General features: G+C 40.0%; 1 protein-coding gene and 1 pseudogene across 1 annotated transcript in view; one reads left to right on the top strand and one right to left on the bottom strand.

The window, feature by feature from the left end:
• Positions 1 to 16,738, bottom strand: part of LOC127418577 (zinc finger protein 721-like) — a 620,351-nt gene that overhangs the window by 496,226 nt on the left and 107,387 nt on the right. The gene's annotated exons all lie outside the window — the stretch shown is intronic.
• Positions 1 to 16,738, top strand: part of LOC127418584 (zinc finger protein 883-like) — a 154,593-nt pseudogene that overhangs the window by 135,468 nt on the left and 2,387 nt on the right.

Raw genomic sequence — 16,738 nt, 5'->3', positions numbered from 1 at the left:
AGGGGCAGCATTTTGCTGTCATCTTCAGCGACAGATCATGGAGGAAAAAACGAAGCAACAAATGTTTTGTACATTAAAAAAACAAGCTTTTCTTTACGTTGTTCAAGTAGCATTTAAACATGATTTAATCTATTAAAAAATTTGTCATTATGGTACATCTCCACTTTATACAGAGCACCCCCACTATTTTCAGAAGCACCCTCAGTGATTTTGATCTGGAACCGGGCCTGCTGTGCCATCATATTGCTATACCCAAACATTGACTTAATAGGAAATCACCTCATTTCCGTGAGTAAACTTTGCTCATTTAATCACCGATTTTATATCTGAAATCTGCATGCACATCCCTTCAAGTCAAACATCCTGCACGTGTAATTATTTATTTAAAGTCGGGAATTTTTCCTGTTTCTTGAAAGCCCGAGCGACCCTTAAAAAAAAAATCTAGTTCTGGCAAACAAGATGCAAACTTGCCACAGATCTTCCACTCATTATTCCCACATGAATATGAGCTTGTGATTCTCTGCAAATGTTTGCCAGAAGTTTGCAGCTCTTCACCGGTAGTGGTGAACCTGCAGCACACCTTTGGCAACAATGGACAATTTGCCACAAGATTGCCACAAAGCTCATTTGCATGTAAAAATGATCAGTGGCCCAATTTTTGCAAGGGGAGTCATCTACAGTACCTCTAAAATACTTAATAGGCAAACAGATCTGCAGAATGTAAACGAGTTCACTGAAACTGATGTAAGATACAAAAATACTTTTTCAGACTCAAGGCCATAACCATGTCTTGAACACTGGGGGGACGGACCAAACCATTTTGGGGGTGGGGGGTCATGGGTGTTGAGGTCACAACTATAATGGTCCTCTTTGGTTCTTTAATATAGTAAAGGCGCTGAATGCAGTTTTCCGAATAAAGGCTTGAAATGCGATAAAGGCCCAAAATTTTAAAAGATGTATTTTTAAAGTTCACACTGTACAAGACACTGTATATGCATTGCTAGTAATTTGCCTGTTTCAGTCATCTTTTCTTTCTTTTTTGTGCTGTCTCACAGAAAAAGACTAATATAATTTGAATTTATTTTCATCATTGATGTAATTTTTATAGTAGGAAAGTCTCTGATCCATTACTCACAGTAGATAAAGCACAATCTAAGAATGTGAACCGCCAATAAAAAACAACAAAAAGAAGAAGAGCTGAAAGTTTGAGTGCTGTTTCCTTTTAGTTATTTTACATTGACTACTTCAACTCGACCAACTTCACAATAATCACTTTCATATTTTGTAAAGTGTTTGTTCATTTAGACTCTGATACTCACGTGATCCTGTAGAAGATTCTGCGTCACAAAAAAATGAATAGATTTCAAAACTGTCAATACACTCTTAAAGACTGTTTTGTTTTAAACTTAAATTCTGTCATAATTATTTGACCTCCTGTTGTTCCAAACCCACATGAATTTATTTCTGTGGAACACAAAAGGAGATTTTAGGCTGAATGTTATTCTCGGTCACCATTCACTTTCATTCATCTTTTTTCCATATTCAAAGTGAATGGTGACTGAGACTAACATACAAACATGAAGGCGAGTAAATATTGACAGAATTTTCATTTTGGTTGAACTTTCCCTTTATGAGTTCATGTCAATGCTCACCAGTTTAAAGTTGACAAAATACCCTGAAAAATTAAAGGGAAAGTTCACACAAAAACTAGTATTTCTCTCCCATTTATATATAATCTGTTAAAATATTCCTGCAGTCAGGAAGAAAAAACAAACACACATTTATATTTATACCATTTCTGAAAGAACAGATCTGTTCTTGTGTATAATCATATAATAATGTTTTAGAGTTTGATGAATGTCAGTCCATTATAATGATGATGTTTTGTGTTCAGATGTTCATCATGAGAGAGCAGGTGGATGTGATTCACACTGGAGAACAGCAGATGCTGCAGACACCAGTGAAGATTGAAGTGAAGCAGGAGGAGATAAAAGAAGAAAACACAACAGAGGAACAACAGAGTGATGAAGATGATGATGAACAGCAGATGCTGCAGACACCAGTGAAGATGTGTTCAGTGAAGCTACTGGACTGCAGGAACATGATGAAGATGAGAGGAGAAACCACAGCAGAGGAAGAACAGAGTGATGAAGATGATGATGATTTTATTCCTGCAGGTATGTTTCTTTCTTCAATGTTGTGTTATATTTTCATGACAATCCTCTGTTATGTCCGAGTTTGATACAAGAAAGACAGTTTTATCACTCACAGGTCAAACTAAAAAGTTCCCTGCTGTTTTTATTTTAGTTTTAGTGCTCAGTTGTCTTTTAAAAATGTGCATGTACTGACCCACATGATATTTCAAACATGTATGACTTTCATTCTGTGACTAGAGCTGGGCGACATGACGATACATATCGTGGCGACAATATAAAGTGTCAATCGATAGAGATTTTATATATCGTGTATATCGTGATATGTAAATATCCGAGTGCGCTGTGTGGGATTATCTATTAGTGGGCGGGGCTTCACGTGAGACTGAGAGAATTTAAGAAACATGAACAGGGTTTATATGGACATATGTTGTTATGTGTCTTATATGAATAGTCTGTACTTTCTGAACACTTTGGTCAACTGAAGTTGTTTTAAAATGTGCTGTAAAAATAAAGTTGTATTGTAAAAAAAATTCAGCAGCCGCCCAAGCAAACTCAGTGATATTAATCTTGCATTCAGCACTTCAGTAACGTTTAATTTGCTTCTCATCTGACACGTGCATCTGTGTTTCATGTGAGCGTTGCGTGCACTTTCTCTGAAGCACGCAAGTGTGCATGAGTTCAGCAAGATTCTTAATATTTACAGGACAGCGTCTAGTGGGATCACTCGTGCTACTCAATCATTTTTGACTCAGGAAAACCCTTGAATAAACATCTCAGAATGGGACGACACCCAAACAAGTCAAGAAAATGAAGAGAAACTTATTAAAACAGGTGCAGCATCTGTGGTGTAGGTTCACAAACACAGAGCAGAAAAATTTCATAAAATGTTGTGTGATGATAATCACTTGTAATACAGAAGATATAAAAAAATCTACACACCCTTTTAAATTGCAGGTTTTTGAGATGTAAAAAATTAATCCATGATCAATCATGTCAGATCTTTGTACACCTTTAATGTGAAAAATGCAATCAACCAAATTCAAGTGAACAACAAACAGAAACTTTTTAGGAGAAAAAATAAAAGACAACAAACTGGCTGCATAAGTGTGCACACCCTTTTATAATGTGCCATATGACTCTGTTTGGAATTGACCAATCTCATTCAAACTCTCTCATCACCAATTATGTGATGTTGATTAACCCTGAATAAAAATCAACTGTTTTTGTAGGATTTTCTTGGCATCTTCTTGGTTGCATCTTACTGCTTAAGCCAATTGTCCACAAAGAGTTTACAAAGAATGTGCAGGACCTCATTGTGATGAGATAACAATCAGGAGACAGTGCGCCCATCGACAATTGATGAAAAAATGAAGAAAACTGTTCAGGGAGTCTACCAAGGGTTCTACAGCAATGTTAAATGAGTTGCAAGAATATCTGGCAAGGTCTGGTCTCTCGTCTCTAGGGCTGGGCGATTAATCGTATTTTATTTTCAATAACAATTTTGGCTTCCAACGATTACGAAAACAAGATAATCGAGATAAAACGATTATTGTGCTGCATTCCGTTTCGCAATGAAACACCCCAGCATTGTAATTTTTATTGATTCCATTCATAAGACAAACACCACATAAAATACGGAATCAATTATAAACATTAATACCAAGTTTAAATCTTTCTTCCATAATCTCTTAAGAGAAGTTGAAGTTCTGTCCCCCATACTCTGAATTAGCAGGGAGTAATACACTGATGCCTCATGACCTTTTCCAAAAACAGTAATCACCACTTCCAGAGTATCTGCTGCTTTAGGGGTGTATGCAGCTCCCAAAAATAGTAAAGAGCAGGTGGCACAGCTGTAAAGACCTAAAGAACTGAGATCTGGGAATCCTAAAATCTTGAACCATATTTTCAAAGGACCTCAACACTCCACTCTCGTATAGGTCACCGAGCGTATTAACCTTTCTCACAATCCACTCTGACCAGCAGAAAGGGGACTTATTAATACATAATTCTGGGTTCAGCCATATGCTCAAGGCAAAATTTTAATAAATGTCAGAATTAAACACACTGAACACTTTTGTCCATACTACGGGCAAATGCGAGATAATGGTGTAACTTAACTTTTCCGGTTAGTTTAATAGAAAGGCTTTGCAATGGCAAAATAGGGGCAAGAACTTCCTGTTCAATACAAAACCAGGAAGGGGCTCTCTCAGGTGGAAGCAACCAATGAGTCAAATGTCTGAGACCGAATGCATAATAATAAAATAAGTCTTGTGTAGGCCTAGCCCCTTTGTCAATCGGTCTATGTAACTTATTGAAATGTAATATGGGATGCTTACCATTCCAAATGAAGGACTTCGCTATGCTATCAAATTGCTTGAAATAACAGAGGGGGACATCTACAGGGAGAGATCGTAGCAGGTAGTTGAATTTTGGAATACAGTTCACTTAAATAACATTAACCTTCCCAATCATAGATAAATGTAATGAAGCCCACCTGCCCACATCGCTCAAAAACCTTTTTAATAAGGGGTCAAAATTAACTAAATCGGACAAATTTGCTGGGAATAAAATGCCCAAATACTTAATGCCCTGTTTGGGCCACTGGAAGGTGCCCGGCTGAAAAGCCGTTACTGGGCAGCACGCTGTCAGAGACAAAGCTTCGGATTTAGACCAAATTCTCCTGCATTAGTTGCCCCAAAGTGTGGAGTTTTGCTCTAAGATCAAGAACGTATTGAATTTCATTCTTACTGTTTGAAGGTCCCTCCTCCCAAGCTTCCTGTATGATATTGAACATGCCGCGCATGCACCGCCCATACAGCAGCTCGAATGGGGAAAACCCTGTGGAGGTTTGCAGGACCTCTCACACTGCAAATAACGGGATCGAGCCATTTATACCAATTTCTACCATCCTCGTGCATGAACTTACGAATCTTATTTTTTAGGGTTTTATTAAATCGCTCCACCAACCCATCTGTTTGCAGATGGTAAACACTGGTGCGAATCGACTTAATACCCAACAATTTGTAAAGCTCACGGAGTGTCTGTGACATAAATGTACTGCCTTGATCAGTGAGGATTTCTTTTGGAATCTCCACCCGGGAGATTATTTTGAAGAGTGCCTCCGCAACACTGCATGCTGAGATGTTGTGCAGAGGCACTGCTTCCGGATATCGCGTTGCATAGTCCACCAGGACTAATACAAAGCGATGTCTGCATGCTGACTGCTCTAATGGCCCGACGAGGTCCATGCCAATTCTTTCGAAGGGGACCTTGATCAGCAGAAGGGGGCACAATGGCGCTCTTGGGATGGCTGGTGGATTCACCAGCTGACATTCATGGCATGCCGCACACCACCTGCGAACATCCCTGCAAATGTCTGGCCAATAAAAATGGGCCATTAGTCGGTTCAGTGTTTACCTCTCCCCTAAGTGACCCACCATCGGATTATAGTGAGCCGCCTGGAATAACATTTCCCGGCGGCTCTGCGGTATTAACAGATGGGTTGTATTCTCTTTTGTTTGAGCATGCATCAACAACCGCTGTTTTATTATGGCAAAATAAGGATATGAAAGTGCGACGTTTGGCTGGAGACGCTGACCATCAATGACTTTCACTTGGTCAAGGGCATGCCTGAGGGTTTTGTCTCTCAACTGCTCTAGAGGGAAATCCCTTTCAGGAAACCCCCAAATGGCAGGAGGGCTGAAGCCTCCCCCTCCTCCACTTCATCCTGAAGGCCCCGGCTCCACCTCCCCTGCCAAAACATCGCACATTTCACATCTGGCCACTTTCTTGCAGAACCCATCTGCACATATTCCCTTTAACACATTTTCAAACTCAGGCCAATTAGTTCCCAGAATTAGTGGAAGGGTGAGGCGGGAACTAACTGCCGCATCCACTCTATGCTTTTTTTACCCGAAATTTGATAACGAGGGTCACTACAGGGTAGTTGTGAATATCCCCATGCACACACTTCACCCGCACACTTTTGTTTGTGCCCAAAGCCTAGTATTGAACCAGACATTGGTGGATAGTGGTCTGGTTCATGCTCCAGCCCGATCGGGGGCAGCCCGTGGAGTGTCTGGGATCCGGACCACAGTCATTGATCCCGGAAGTGCCCTGGATCCCCGCAACTCCATCAGGCTGGCCCAGGCACTATGTCTGCACCTGCGTCGGCGGGCACATCCACCTGAGGGGGAGACCGGTGAGGCAACGATGTCGCTAGCGGGGTCAAACCCCCGTGAACGGGAAGCCGGCTTCAACAGCGGGATTCCACGCCTCCGTGGTACTGGGATGGGCTGTGGGGAGAGAGCAGAGTGAGAGGAGAGGGGGGAGGGAGAAGAGATCGGGGAAAACACAGGGAGGGGAGAGAGAGTAGGAGGGCTCTTCCACCCTCTGGTATGCCGTCAGATGGTCCTCCGCTTGGCGGTGGCACTGGACCCACTCTGCTGCTCCATTCGGTAGCCGACGGATCAGCTGCTCCAGCACCACCTGGTCGACAACTTCCTCGATGTCACGGTCCTCCGCCAGCAGCCACTTCCGGCAGGTGTCTCGGAGCCGTTGAGTGAAGGCAAACGGGCAGCCGGTCCCCTCCAACTTCATCGTATGGAAGAGCTGACAGTATTGCTCTGGACTGCGGCCAACCTGCTGCAGTATGGTCTTCTTTAGGTCGTTGTAAACCAGGAGACTATCCACCGGCAGGTGTTGAGCTGCAAGTTGGGCTTTCCCGGACAACAAGGGAATGAGTCTGGCCGCCCACTGGGCACGTGGCCAACCCCAGATCTCTGCGGTATGCTTAAAGAGGTCCAGGAAGGCTTCTGGATCATCTTCCGGCTCCATCTTCATGAGTGTGGGTGGAGGAATGGGGGCTGCTGTGTCCGGGGTCGCAGCCGGAGCTTTCTCCTGGCTGAGGAGGCTCTGGATTGCATGCCGGTCCTCTGCTTGAGCTCGAAGGATCTCATGGAAGCGACGATCTTGATCTTGGCGAAGCTCAAGCAGGGCCTGATGGTGGGTGTGGTGTAGGCCGGCGAGGGACTTGGACTTCGGCCAATGACGAGGACTCCATGACGGCGTGTTTCCTCCAATTTTTCCTGGTTTTAGGCACCAGTGTGAAGCAGTTTGTTGATAGGGAACAGGAGGAAATGGGAAACGGGGAGTTGTAACTCAAGGTAAGACTTTTTAATTCAGTAAACTCAAAAATGGCTTTTCAGCATAACACTTGTGACGGCACTATTTAGTCTGTCAGTCTGGCAACACTTTCCTTCTGCCACTGGTGTGGTTCCTTTTATAGCACTCTCCCCAAGCTTACTGCAATTGGAAACAGGTGTTAGTTATTATCTGGCTCAGGTTTATGCACCTTTAGCGCTTTCTCTCTCTCTGGACGGACGCTCGACCACGCCCCCGCTGCCACAGGAGCTTACACACTTTTGCTTCATTATGATCTAGGACTGAGTCCATCAATAGATTAAAGTCCTTATATCATGAGGGGTGCCAGCGGCTTGCAACATCCCTTCAAGATCTATAAAAAAGCCCTAATCATCTGCATTATGTGCGTAAATATTAGCCAAAATCAACCTTTGCCCCTGAATTTCTGCTAAAACAATAATGACTCTTCCTAATTTATCTTTAATCTGTTTGAGACATTTGAATTGTAGATGCTTACCAATCATAATAACAACTCCCCTGCTCTTAATTGAGCCAGCACTAAAGAAAACATGTCCACCCCATATCTTCCCCAATTTTTCAGCTTCCTGCAGGGAAAGATGCGTTTCTTAAAGAAACACAATATCATATTTCTTACGTTTAAGAAGAGAAATAGCTTTCTTTATATGGCGTGCCCCAACCCATTCACAATCCACTCATACTGACATTTGACATTTTGACATATTAGAAAAAATAGATTGTGTCAAAAATAAAATTATAAAGACCACATTCCACATTAGTGCAACAATCAAACCCCAAACTTGCCCCTGAACCAAACAGAAAATGAAAACGTGCGCATTAGGCCCACCCACGACAGCGCCAACCTGCGTCCATCCCTCTAAACTCAAACAGTCCATGTACTCCTACAAGAGCCCCCGCGACAACTTTGCCATCAGATTGCTGAAGTCCAGTGTATCTATACCAATTTTGTATAACGGAATTACACAACAGAAGATAATCTATAAAACAAACTCCAGCCAATAGGTGGAATAAACACAAAGAACTCCAGCTTCTAGCGGAACCAGTACACACACACACATACAAAAAAGCCCGTTCAGTTTCCTCGGACAGTCAAACGAATGTTCAGTGAGCTGGCCCGTTCAACTGCTACATGAGTGCAACAAATGACAAAATCACTCCAATGTCCTGCAAGAAACACTCCACAAAACAAACTCCAACCAGTAGGAGGCACAAGCACAAAGAATGTGCAGATTCATCCACAACACTGTCCCGAAGGAGTGCTGCTACACACAACAAACTCCAGCCGCTAGGCGGAACCAGCACAAAAAGAAACAAAAAGGCGCACAGCTTCCTCGGATGATCAAGTGGATGTTCAGTGAGTCGGTTCACTTGGCTGCAACGTGAGAACCACAAAATAACTTAATTAGTCCATTGACTTCATGAAGGACATTGCTTGACGGGGACGTGTAAATACTTTACGGCAATCCTTAGTATCTATTCTCAGTTTGGCTGGGAACATCAGTGCAAAAGCGACCTTCCGTTGATGTAAGAGTTTCTTGCATTCCTTGAATCAATCACATTTCTCTCTTCGAATTTGCAAAGTCTGGGAACAAGAAAATGCTGTGGTTCTTCCAAGAAAGCCTTCCTTTACTCCTTGCCTCGCGTAACACAAGATCTTTATCGGATGATCTCAGAAATTTGGCCAGAATTGATCGGGGCCTGTCTCCCTCAGCGGAACGGTGAGCTGGGAGCCTGTGAGCTCGCTCGATTTCCAGCTTATGGCCTGTTATGTCGAGCAGACTCTGAAAGAGCCCGTCCAGGATTTGACCATATCCCAACCTTCTTCATTCTCAGAAATTCCAACAATTTGGACGTTATTCCGCCGGGTATGATTCTCCAAATCCTCCAACTTCTCCCAGACGCGCTCCAAATCCGCCTTGGTCGCTTGCGGATTAGCAGCTAATTCCCTCTCCAATGACTTCAGATAATCGATACATTTCTCGACATACCCCACTCTTGTAACCACCTCAGTGAATTTCGTCTCCATGGCCATGAATGATCAACGTATTGCAGCAAGATCCTCCAAGTCAGCAACGACCTTCGTCAGCATTGCCTACACGTTCAACAATTCTCGCAGAATTTCCTTCACTTCTCTGGCCAAATTGACTCCCTGGCTCGAGGTTTCCGGAGGGGCGTCAGCTTGAGCACGTAAGTGTCCTTTAATGTCTCCAGAGCCCGAGGATTTTGAATTCTTTGACATATTGTCTTCCTAGAACAGTTATGGATCAGGGTGTATCGAAACTCACTCAATTATGACACAAAAAGTATCAAAATTAGCAAAGGGCACAAAGCTCGCCGTTCGCACGTCCGAACCTTGCATGGTGCCACGCGACGCTCCCCAGCGTCATATCTTAAAAGCATCCTTAATTAAAGTTCAAATAATAAGAAAGCGGGTTATGAAAATTAACTCCGAATCTGGCATTTCTCTCTGCAGTCAGCGCCGTGTCTATAAGTTGCGTGAAGTGACCAGGGAAGAGATTGAATCTTCTTCCAGCTGATGCACACTCTGGCACGGGGACGCCCGTCACTCGCATGCATTTCCTGAAGCTAGATTATAACGTGATGGCACGCAACATAGTGATCCATAATATATGTGTCATTTTCACTGTGTGTATCATGAAAAAAATTGGCAAAACGCAAAGAACGTTTGCTTTTTGTGAGTTAAAGATGGATCGAAGTGAACATAAATGTGAGAGAGTCTTAGCCCATTATACACTGGAACAAAATATGTTTTGGATTAGTCTTTTTTTGGCTTGTTTTCCAAAATTATATCTAAAACCCCTTTAAAACAATGACATTTACTTTAGGAGCTATACTGCAGAAAAAAAATTGTTATCTGAAAATGTAGAATACAACATTTAATCAGGCCTCGACATTAACGCTTGTCAATTTTTGAAGGGGCAGGTGAAAGAGAATTTTACTTGCCCGACCGGACAAGGAGACTAATTAACATATCAATAACGAAAAAATAACAGGTTATATTAGCCTAGGTTTTTGTCACTTATTAGAAAGTTCATATTCATATTTTGCTGTTGAAAGTAATCCAGAGCACGTCATTTTATAATTCGCTAGCAATCTAGTAACATCTGTGCCCTGTTTGATTGACAGGCAGCATATGTGTGTGTGCTGAACAAACACGTGTTACGAATATGCTCGCGCCAATGCACACCTGAACTCTCAAATACATTTCAAAATTCTGCCAAAATGCCTGTCTTGGTGAGGTATTCATGCAAACACAGAGAGTGATGTCTTAAGTGAACATAAACAGCGGAGAAAAAGCGGATTTGTATTAAAATGTCAGACTTATTAGTGTAAATGTAAGCTAACAGACCTGTTTCTGTCTAGTGTAGTGTGTCATTATAATAATCAAATAACCAGAACAAGAAAATGAGAAAACACACACACACTGCTCTTGACTGAGTAACTTTAGTAGCTTTAAAAAGTATTCATGTATTATAATCATACAGTAAAGACCAGTAATAGTTTTATGTTGCATTTCATTCTGAATGTTTACTTGAATACTTGATACTGCTGTTAAAATCTTTTAAAACTGTTGAAAAAAGCACCAATTCTTTTATTTTTTCTTTATTTGTACTATCATTTTTAATCTATTTCTATTCATTGCTGTTTTTTTTTATTGTTATTTTATTACTGACTGTTTACTAGTCTTGAATAATTACTTAAGAACTTGAAACCACTTACAACTACTGAAATTTTGGTATTGTGATAATGTATAGCCTTTATTGTTCATGGTAAGTCTTGCTGCAATAACATGATGAAAAAGTAGATCTCATTCCATAGACGTTTGAGCATCCCTGCTATAAATGGTGGCGATGGAGGCTTTCTTTTATTTGACTACCATACTTAACAAAATAATTATCATGACAATAGCCTCCTCCCCTACCCAGTGCAGTTTACATTTCAAGTTCAAGGAAATCCACTGTTAAAAAGACTTAGTAAAATTTAAAAAGTTCAATAAATGCATGATGTTTCCAAAGTCAACGAGTGTTAAATAATCATGAATATGATTTTTGCCATAATCTAGCAGCCCTACTCTAAACACAAATCCAAGTCAACAAAGGAATGGCTTCAGAAAAAGATAAAACTTTTTTGAATGGCCCAGTCAGAGCCCAGACCTAAAACCAATTGAAAATGTGCGGAATAAATTGAAGAAGTCTGTGCACAAGAGATTAGGGATGGGGATCGTAAGGAATTTAACGATTCCGATTTCTCTTAACGATTCCGGTTCCTTAACGGTTCCAGTAACGATTCCAGTAATTTTTTAAGTACCTTTTTTTTAAAAGATCTATTTGAAAATGAGAAATGCAGTTCTTTTTGTATTTACTTCCCTCTGCAGTCTATTACCAAATGATGAGATCATTTCAGATTTCTACAGAGCAGATATAACAAATCAGAAATAAATATAATACAATTCCTGTATAAGGTGTGTTTGCAGACTTAGAGACATAATTACAATCCAGTAATAGATCTTAACTATATTTTAAATAAACAAACCTAAATCAACAAGAAATATAATGGCATATTTCATGAATTAGTTTATTCTTTTATAAAACTCCACTTATTACAACAATCCTCATGTAGCTTTAATTATACTTTGTCATACTAGTCAGTAACTGCACTGCTTGATTTAAGTCTCATAGCTGATCATTAAATAAACAGTAACAGTTCTAGAGACAGTTTAGACTGTGTCATGTAGCCTAATGTCGTACTTCAGGCTTGTGATATTTCAACAGTTTTTATTTAATTTCGAGTTGGACATTCATAATTTGCACATCAGTATAAAGATTACTTGTATACTGGACTATAAATGGAAGCGCCATATGTTTTGGGCTGTAGATTCAAAAGAACCGGCTCCTTTGAAAAATACTTTTGGGAATCGAACTATACCGGAAGCGCTGTATGTTTCGCGCTGTAGATTCAAAAGAGCTGGCTCAAGATCAGGAATCAAGTACACTGGTAGAGCTGTGTTTTTACGCTGTAGAGTCAGCACTGCTGGAAACACTGTCAAGACTATTTCAGGATGCTGTTCTAGGCGCTTTGGCAAAAAATTGCATGCAGGAGTACCGTTAATGGAACCAAAAGTCACGAAGATCATCCGATTCCAGTATTTTTTAAAGAATGGAACAGGTTCTAAACAAGAACTGGTTCTCGGTTCCCAGCCCTACAAGAGATCCCCTCCCAATTTGATCGATCTGGAGCTTTTTTACAAGGAAGGGTGGGAAAAAATTGACAAATCGAAATGTGCTAAGTTGATAGATTCAAAAAGACTGGCTGCTGTATTAAAAGCAAAAAGGTGCTTCAACCGAATATTAGTTGAGGGGTGTGCACACTTATGCAACCAGGTGTTTTAAGTCTTTTATTTTTATTTTTTCTCCTAAAAAGTTTCTGTTTGTTGTTCATTTGAATTTGGTTGATTGCATTTTTCAGATTAAAGGTGTAAAAAATCTGTCATGATTGATCTTGGATAAATTTTTTACATCCCAAAAACCTGCAATTTAACAGGGGTGTGTAGACTTGTTATATGCCATGTACAGGCTAGTGGTCGACCGATATATCGCAGAGGCCGTTAAATTTTCCCGTTTGGCTGATTTGTTTCTTGAGGGCGCCGAGAATCCGAGGCATGTAAAGCGACTGAGACATGTAAACGACCAGACACGGTTCGTTCTGTTGTTACATGTCATTGTGTTACTACAAAAATAGACCGGTGTGCAACACAGTCTCATTTAAATGGTCCGCATATCAGAGCCGCAACAGAAGTGTTTGAGCTCACAATGTTAAAGTGCTCGTTTCATTCTCGCTCTCTCCTCAACAGATGAACTTGTAACTTTTAACCGTGTTGTCTAATGATAAAAAAACAAATATTAATAAAACTAATATCATATACCATCTGCAAATATGCGCATATCTCGTTTAAACAGATGTAATACACAAACCTTACAAAACTTGAGCAGATCCAGCTTCCTGTGGAACGCTCATAAATCTTCCTCTGAAGCACATATTCTATGAGCCTCTCCTCAACAGTTCCCTGTAACTTTTAAGTTTCTTTTCTAATGATAAATAAATAAATAAATAAATAAATAAATATATATATATATATATATATATATATATATATCTCATATAATAATCAGCTTTTATTTTTATATAATCAATCACAGAACAACAGCAAAGGACCTTGTGTAGCTGCCTGGAGTAAACATGTAGACAAGTATCTATATCTACAGTAAAACGAGTCCTATATCGATATAATCTGAAAGGCTGCTCAGCAAGGAAGAAGCCACTGCTCCAAAACTGCCATAAAAAGCCAGACTACAATTTGCAAGTGCACATGGGGACAAAGATCTTACTTTTTGGCGAAATGTCCTTTGGTCTAATGAAACAAATATTGAACTATTGGCCATAATGACCATTGTTATGTTTGGAGGAAAAGGGGTGAGGCTTGCAAGCTGAAGAACACCATCCCATCCGTGAAGCATGGGGGTAGCAGCATCATGTTGTGGGGTGCTTTGCTGCAGGAGGGACTGGTGCACTTCACAAAATAGATGGCATCATGAGGAAGGAAAATTATGTGGATATATTAAAATAACATCTCAAGACATCAGCCAGGAAGTTAAAGCTCTGTCACAAATGGGTCTTCCAAATGGATAATGACCCCAAGCATATCTCCAAAGTTGTGGCAAAATGGCTTAAGGACAACAAAGTCAAGGTATTGGAGTGGCCATCACAAAGCCCTGACCTCAGTCTGATAAAAAAAAAAATGTGTGCAGAACAGAAAAAGCATGTGCCTGCAAGGAGGTCTACAAACCGGACTCGGTTACACCAGTTCTGTCTGGAGGAATGGGCCAAAATTCCAGCAACTTATTGTGAGAAGCTTGTGGAAGGCTACCCAAAACGTTTGACCCAAGTTAAACAATTTAAAGGAAATGCTACCAAATACTAACAAAGTGTATGTAAACTTCTGACCCACTGGGAATGTGATGAAAGAAATAAAAGCTGAAATAAATCATTCTCTCTACTATTATTCTTAAATTTCACATTTCAGACGATATTGCCGCTTAGTCACGTACATACAACTTGCTAAGACGGGCGGTGAGCAGTGACTGAGAGTCTTTAAATGGCTTTCTCCTACCCGGTTGTCCTAGGTGGTTGTCCTACCTGGTTGTCCTGAGTGGTTTCTCCTATATTAAAGCTCCAGTATGGTCTACCCTGGTCTAATGAAATTCAAATCCTACCCGGTTGTCCTAGGTGGATGTCCTACCTGGTTGTCCTGAGTTAAATTCAAACTGAGAGTCTTTAAATGGCTTCCTCCTATATTAAAGCTCCAGTAATGATTTCGGAGGAATTCAGAATAAATAAAATAATAACAATTTATTTGTCAGGTAGGATATAAAACATTGTTGCAGAAATTCAAATCAAAGCCAATTTCACATGATCAGAATAAACAAGCATTACTAAAAATAAAAGACAAGTCAAAGAAACATACTTGACAAAACTACATGCAGCGGTACAGCATGGGAGATCTGCTTACAGATTCCCCGAGCTTCTTGCCAACTTTCCTTAAATACCCAGACAGAATAAACATTGTGTACCAAATGGTATTATCCTTTGAACAATGAGAATTTGGGGGTGAATGTGTTCTTGACTTCCTGGGGTTTAACCTTGTTAACATACAGGAGATCATTTAAATTGTAGGTCAAGGAGGGGGATAGACCTCCAGAATTATGTAGTATTTGGCAAAGACCTTATAACTTTGTTACCATTAGTTTTATCAACATGGGAGAAAGACCACTATACCAGTTGCACAGAGACCTCTTAAATGATATCAGTATATTTTTCTCACCACAATTGTACAGAGCGATTATCTGAGTTACCGTAGACTTTGTCAGTTCGAACTAGTCTGGCCATTCTCTGTTGGCCTCTCTCATCAACAAGGCGTTTCCATCAACAGAACTGCCGCTCACCGGATGTTTTTTTGTTTGGTTTTTTTGTCACCATTCGGAGTAAAATCTAGAGACTGTTGTGCCTGAAAATTCCACGAGATCAACAGTTACAGAAATACTCAAACCAGCCCATCTTGCACCAACAATCATGCCTCGGTCCAGATCAATGAAATCAAATGTTTTCCCCATTAGTATGGTTGATCAGAGCTGTCAATTGGGCAGAGAAACTAAATTATATTTTTTTACCTTAAATATGTTCAAAATTCGAAATAATTTCGAATTAAAAGTCAGTTGAATTGACGTTTTTTCCTTAGTCCAAAAGAGGGCACATTAAATACATAAACCATACAGCACTTTGTTATATTTATACGTATGTGTTTAACTTTCATGCAAATTGAACGAACGATTGCATTGACTGTTCTGAGTACGATGTTTTATGCCTGTATAATACAGTTATATTCTCTTTAAAATAAGAGTGTAAATTAAAGCTTTGTAAGATTGTCTCCTGCAGAGAGTGTGGGTAAGAGAAACCAAATGCCCAACGAATATCGAACTTCAAACCAACTTTCCCTCGCTAAATGTATAATTTACTTGTTAAACCTGAACATGCCTCTGAAATAATTTTAGCAATGACTATTTAAAGTAATAGTTAACAAAATCAACCATATAAACACATTTGAACTGTAAACAAGTATACATTTTATAATAAACACTGAGGCATGTCCTTTACGGTAGGATGTAAATAAACCGGCCATGCAAGTTAGCACCCGCTTAGATTCGCCTATTTATTCATTCAACACTCTCTCACTCTCTCTCTCTCTCTCTCTCCAAAATTAGCACAAGAACTCAGAATACACCATGCAACAAATGTGCATTGGAGCCCGGAGGTCAATTATTCACCCACTGATTATCCATATGATTTGATTTGAAGTGCCCGTCACGGTCACGTTCATAACACATTTTTATGGGTGTTTAAAGTAAAGAAGGGAGACAATTTGTTCATCATACTTAACATCGACAAAGGTTATTTTTGTACAGAAAGTATCAACTTATTTGAATGAATATTGTTTGGGTGATATAAACTTAACCTCTAAAACATTATGGACGTGACACAGTGCTGAAACGTAGCAACCTAATAAATGTGTCTCTTTGAAATTAATCAAAATGCGCTGTTATGACAAAATTACTCTAGATATGTCTTATACATCATATCTTTCTTGAAAATGATTATTGTTAACATAAAGATAAAATAAAGAGTGTTTTGACCCCTCTTTTGCAACCATGAAATCTGGCTGGTTGAAAATGTTGCGCTCCTTATTAGAAGTGGATAAACAATGCAATTTCCTAAAAAAAAATATATATATAGCACCATAATACAGTAAAGTGTAGACCTAAATAAAC

Source organism: Myxocyprinus asiaticus, chromosome 28, assembly GCF_019703515.2.
Source record: "Myxocyprinus asiaticus isolate MX2 ecotype Aquarium Trade chromosome 28, UBuf_Myxa_2, whole genome shotgun sequence".
NCBI lineage: Eukaryota > Metazoa > Chordata > Actinopteri > Cypriniformes > Catostomidae > Myxocyprinus > Myxocyprinus asiaticus.
Note: the sequence above shows the minus strand (reverse complement) of the source record. Positions and strands in the feature narration are given on the sequence as shown.